Genomic DNA, 6,127 nt, shown 5'->3' on the forward strand with positions numbered 1-6,127 from the left:
TTTGACTGACCATTTTGTTACTGAACAACCAAAATTAAGAGAAAATGGAGGTTTTTGAACTTCTTAAAACAAACGCAATTTAAAAATTTTTAATTCAAGTACATGATTCCAAAAATCCAATCCATTTAGTAAAGAAGGGACATATAATGAAGTAGATCTTCCCAATCCAGAATCCCGGTTCCACGTTCCACTTCACAGAGGCAACCACTCTGAACAGTTTTTGGTCTGTCCTACCAGAGATAGCCTGTGTCTGCACAAGTAGATATATGTATCTACACGCCAGCCTCTTTGTATTCACACAAATGCAAAAGCACACACTAGATACGCTGTTCTGCACCTTGCCGCTTTTACTTACCATGTCTTAGAGGTTGTTCCATATTGGCACACACAGGTGATAAAATAGTGGTCGCTAACATTTATAGTGTTTACCATGTACCAGGTACTCATCTGAGTTCTTTACGTTTATTAATTCCTTTAATCCTCACGACAATCATGAGGTAGATACAGTTACTCTCCCCAAGGAGCGGAGGTTAAGTAAAGTGCTGAAATTTATACAGCTCGTATGATGGTGAATCCAGGCGTTCTGGCTCTAGAGGCCATTCTTTTAATCACTGTGCAGGAATCCCTCCCTGTTAGAATACCTTTCATTGCCCCAAATTGTGTCATCTGGCCAGCCCTTGCTGTACGGAGAGCTGAGAAAGTATTTTGCTTTTTAAGGCAGGCAAGGGAAAAGGGGGTTGGGAGTGGTATTGGGTGAACCACTACAATGTGTGCCGCAGGCAAGAAGCCGAGTGTCCCCTCTGAGGGGACCTGCTCCTTGCAATGTGCCCTGTTGCCCTGTAGCTACAGTTGTGGTCTAGCTAGTTAAATGGGAGCAGGTTCCTTGGGAGAATTTTCCTGCTTGCAACCATTAAATGGTGTCTTAAAATTCTGTACCACGTGGTTGGCACTCTATAGAAGAATATACAAACTAGATTAGACAAAAATCCAGTTAGAACGCTTTGTTGTAAGTGCCAGAAATCCAGCTTGAACCAGTTTAAGCAAAAAAGGGGTTTTATTGGCTTACACAGCAAACCATGGAAAAGACTAGCTTAAGAGGCAGTGTAGTGTGAACCTTGGCCAAGTTACCTATTCTCTCTGTGCCCTGGTATCCTAAGCTGTACCCCATGACAAGCACCTTGTAGAACTGGTCTGGATTAAATGAGGTACAATATGTAAACATGAAGGACAGTTCCTGGCACTTAGAAAGCGCTCTGTGAGTAATTTATCATCATGGCAGGGACAGCTATATCCAGAGATTTAAACCCCATCAGGGCTCTTTGTTATATCTTTTCACCTTCACATTAGTAAAGGTATAGACTGGGCTGCTGTAACAAAGAGACCATTAACGTAGAGTGGTGGAAGGTTATTTCAGTACGAGATTGAAGGTTCTGTCTCTCTCACTAATGGTGCAGGGATAGACAAGTGGTCCAGGGCAGGTAGGTGGCTGGGCTCCATGATGTCATCAGACGCCCAGGTTCCTACTCCTGTCACATGGCCACATTTAGCTGCAAGGGAGGCTGTAAATTTAGTCTAGCCAGGCAGCCAAAACTCTGAGGAAGGAGAATTCTAATAGTAAGAAGGAGAGGGAATGGATTTTGGGAGACAGCAGGCAAACTCTCCCAGGCCTGTGTGTTGGCTTCCTTTTCTCCTACTGCAATTGGGCTTTCCGCATGCGCTGGGGCATGTGGCAGCTGAGAGCTCCAGACTTACATCCTCCTAGCGTGGTGACCCTGAATGAAAGGTTCCTTCCCCCCAGTTCTAATTTGGAAAATCCCAGGGAAAAGTTCTCAGTGGTTTTTCATGACCCCCATGACCTCTTGGGTCAATCACTGTGGCCCAGGGTGTGCAGTCCTGATAAACCTGCCCTGGGTCGTGACCTTGCCTCCATCCACCATCTGGTGGAGAAACAGCAGGGGCCACTACCAAAGCAAGGTGCTGGGAAGACACAAACAGTAGCTACTACAAACGGTAAACAAATCTACAATTATGGACTAATACTGTTTGAAAGTGTGTTGACAGTCATGAGTGTGTGTCCTAGGAAAGGCCAGCTGGACTCTGTCTCCATGGTGGCTTTCACCCTAGGGACAATCTGTCACCAGACAGTTACTTTTATTACCCCAGAGAAGAAAGTCTCTTTGTCCTCAGAATACTCTGGAAGAGCAGGCAGATGGGAGAGTCCTTTGTTGGGACTCTTTCCAGTTGGCTTAGGACAGAGGGGGGATTTATTGGCTCGTGTAGCTGACAAGGCCAGGGCTAGATCTGGCTGCAGCCTGGATTCCAGGACTCACAACAGTGTCTTCAGGAACCTGTCTCTCTTCAGCTCTCCACGCTGCTTTCATCTGAGTTGGCTTCATTCTCAGGTTTCACGAGTGATTCCAGTTTTTGGTAGAAAGAGCCCCCCTTCTCTGACAAAACCCCTGGATCTGGCTCTCATTGGTCCAAATCAGGGAGGTGTCCAGCCTTGAGTGATCACTGTGCCAGGAAGATGGGGTACACTGATTGGTTAGGCCTGGGTCACGTGCCCACATGGACTGAGAGTTGGTGCCTGGTGGTTGTGGTGGGGGGTGATAGTACCAGAAGAAGGGATGAATGGGTGCTGGGCGGGAAAAATCATCAGGTGTCTAGCTCAGGCCTCTTCCCTTTCTCTGGATGTCTTCACTTTCCTCTGTCTCCCTGCCCACCCTTACCCCCTGCCCAATCTCTCATTATTCTTGGTCTTGGGGGGTACCTCCTGAAGGGTGCCTGGGCCTGGATTAGGGGGCACAGAGAGGATGTTGCTTAGCCAAAGTGGAGTGTTTGATAAAGAGCCATTTGGAGGATGCTCCGCTGCCTGGAACTGCTTCCTCATGGACCCCATAGCACCTTATGGCGGGCCCTTGTCAAATCTAGGTAGAATTCTAGTCATGTACCTGTGTTCTTGTCTTAGCCCACACTAGCTGTGAGCTCCTGAGGAGGCAGGCGTGAGGCTGTGGGTATGCAGCATATGCTTAAGGGGGTCATTACTTGCATGTGAGCCCTCCTTCCCCTAGTCCCCACCCAACCCCAGATAAGTCTCACATTGCAGGATCCCTGCTGCAGGGAACAAGTTTGAATGATTGACTTGTGAGCCTCCTGTTCACCGATTCTGTTTCCCATGGCTGCACAGGGCCCTTGTGATTGGGATCTGTGGTGTCTTCTGAATTAGTCACTTGCGTGAGCCAGTTCATTCAGAACCTGAGGCCACAGTTCCTTTCTTAGTCACTCTGACCCATCTGGGTGATGGCAGAATTGAAATGAATCAGACAAATGTTGCTTCTATTTAACACATCCTTGGAAGTTTCTCAGCTGTAAAGAAGGGATCTTGGTGGCTAGGGAGGCCTTTCTCCATGTCTTGATCTGGTCTGTGAGAGCCCACAGGGTGTCCAGAACGTGGAGCCCCAGCCACGTTCTGACTTGCCCTCAGCCATTCTCCAGGACAGATTGGCATCTCACAGACCTGGATGGTTGCTATGGGCAGTCAGATCTAGCTGGCTGATCTCATTGGGGTAGCTTCTATAGCGCTGCAAGGCCCCTGAAATGGCATTGGCAGTGTTGGGACAATGTGTCCAGAGGCCTGGTTATTTCAAAACAGGCGTCGGCAAAATGTGCTGCCAGCTTGGACCAGTTCCCATAAGTCCATGATCACTGAAACACATCTAGAGCCCCCAGTGAGGGGACTGTGCTTTTGTAGAACATGTACTTGCTGCCCTTGAGGGCTAGGAAGGTGGCCCTGACCTCATGCTACATCGCTCATTTATTCATTTACCAAATACTTCCTGAGCCGCTGCTGAGTGCCAGGCAGTGGCCTAGGTCCTGGAGATACAGTGGAGAATCAGATGGAGCCAGTGACTGCCTGTAGGGACCTTCAGCTCAGTGGGACAGAAAGCCAAGGAAACAAAAGAGAGTTCTCACATGGAGGCCTGAGGGGCGCTTCTTGAGGGTCAGCATAGTGGTGAAGAGCGTGGGCGCTGGAGATGGGCAGGTCATCTCCTAGCCCTTTGCTTTTGGGCAAGTTATCTCACTTTGTGGAACCTCAGATTTCTCATCCATAAAATGGGGAAGATGTGTAGGGGTTGTTACGAGGATTTAAATGCATTCATACATGTAAAGCGTGAGTACTGGCTTGGGGTAAGCACTCGATAAATGGTCCTTTTAACTACTATTATTAGGAAGCGATACACCTTAAGTGAAACCCCTTATAGTTTAAGGTACAGCATTCTTCTGTTTTTTAAATTTTAAAATAAAATTAAGAACATCCCTTTATGATCAGTCCATCACAAAGAAGAGATGGGGAAAAGAAATCACCCTTCCTTGCTTTGCATCTGTGGGTTGCCTGGCACTTATTAGAAAACATTTAATCCTCCCAACTGTCAAAAAGTAGGGATTTTTGCCTACAGAGGAGGAAACTGATCTTCAGAGAGGTGAAGGAAATTTCCCCAGTATCATACAACTAATAAATGGCTGAGCTGGAGTCACAGCCAAGTCTTATCTGGCTGCACATTTCATGTGTTATGCAGCTCCTCCAATATGCTGGGGCTCCAAAGCACTTAGCCCTGGTAGGTTAATCCTTTGCTGTCCTGAAGTTTTTAGGAGGGTTGGCCCCACCTGCTTTCATGATGCACTCTGACCTGGACCCTGAAGTGAGAAGAGTTAGTACAGGACATCATGCTTCCCCCAGGAGAGTAAATGGCTTGTTCTGTATCTCCAAGTCTGTTGGGCATCAGGCAAATGGCTCGTGCATATGAAAATCATCCAAGAGACACAGGAAAGGAATCCACACCCTCTCTGGCTTTCAGACCTTGGGTGTAGACATTAGCCCGTGTTTTTTCTTGGCCCTACCAACTTGTCTCTTTTGAGCTGCATTCATCTCAACCTTTGGTGTCTGCTGGGTAGTCTTTCTGATTTCCCATGGGAGCAGCAAGAGCCTGAGGAAGCAGTAGGGCCAGAGGAGAGGGGGAGAATAGGAAATATGAGAGGCCCAGGAACTGAGACGGCCCGTTGGAGACTCGGAGCTGCCTGGGAATAGGCACAGGTTTTTTTAATTTCAATAATAATAACAACAACGACTGACATGACCATGTGCCTGGTACTGTTCAAGTGCTGTCCTCACGGAATCTCTTCACAAGAACCCCTAGGAGATTGACACTATAATTATCTCCATTTTATAGACATCGAAATTGAGGCACAGAGAGGTTAAGTAACTTGCCCAAGGTCATACAGCTAAAGGGGAAGGGCTGGCATTTTAACCCAGGGTTCTTTAATTAATGAGTTTAACCAATATGTCGTATTGCTTTTTGGTAGAGAGTGAGCGAGTGAGCAAGCGAGCGAGTGAATGAACAAGTGAACAAATGAGTCTGGATTTGGGGCTTGCCAGACGAACAAGGCCCCAAGAGGCAGTAGACAGTCAGGTGTACTTTGGAGTGAGCAGAGCTGGGTTGGGATTCAGGTTCTGCCAGTCTTGGCTACATGACCCTGGGCAAGTAACCTACTCTAGAAGTGCTCATTTCCTTATCTTCAAAATGGGAATAATAATCCTTTCCCCCTCAGGTCTTTGTGAGGATTAGAGATCACCTCTATAAAGCTCTCAGCCCTGTGCCTGGCATACAGTAAGTGCTCAGTAAGAGTTGACCGTTAGTATTATTATCACTGATACTATACTTGAAGATTGTACTAACATGGCATAATTGCAGCTAGATAAAATTGGAACTCCACGTTGACAAGGCCTAGAAGGGACTATGAAAACAGCTGTTAAAGGATGAAAGGGAATTAAAGGAAGTTTCTTCAATGCTTCATCATTTTTTAGTAAGTGTTCCTAAATGAGATAAATAAAACATACATGCAGTGGTGCTCAATGGCCTTTGAATGTATGAACGAAAAACACTCTAACTTGGTTTTATTGGTTGAATCCATTGCTTACAAATCATGATAGTGGATACCCTTGGGGGGTTGTTATTGGAAGGAGGTCACTGCAGAAAAGAGTTAACATTGCAGGCCTACAATTATAACCCTGTAAATGCTGAATTGTCTGCTAGGGGTTTGAGTAAATTTGCAATGAAAAAAAAAGGAG

The sequence above is a fragment of the Ceratotherium simum genome, chromosome 26 (assembly GCF_057802395.1).
Source record: "Ceratotherium simum simum isolate JZ-2026a chromosome 26, ASM5780239v1, whole genome shotgun sequence".
NCBI classification, from domain to species: Eukaryota; Metazoa; Chordata; class Mammalia; order Perissodactyla; family Rhinocerotidae; genus Ceratotherium; species Ceratotherium simum.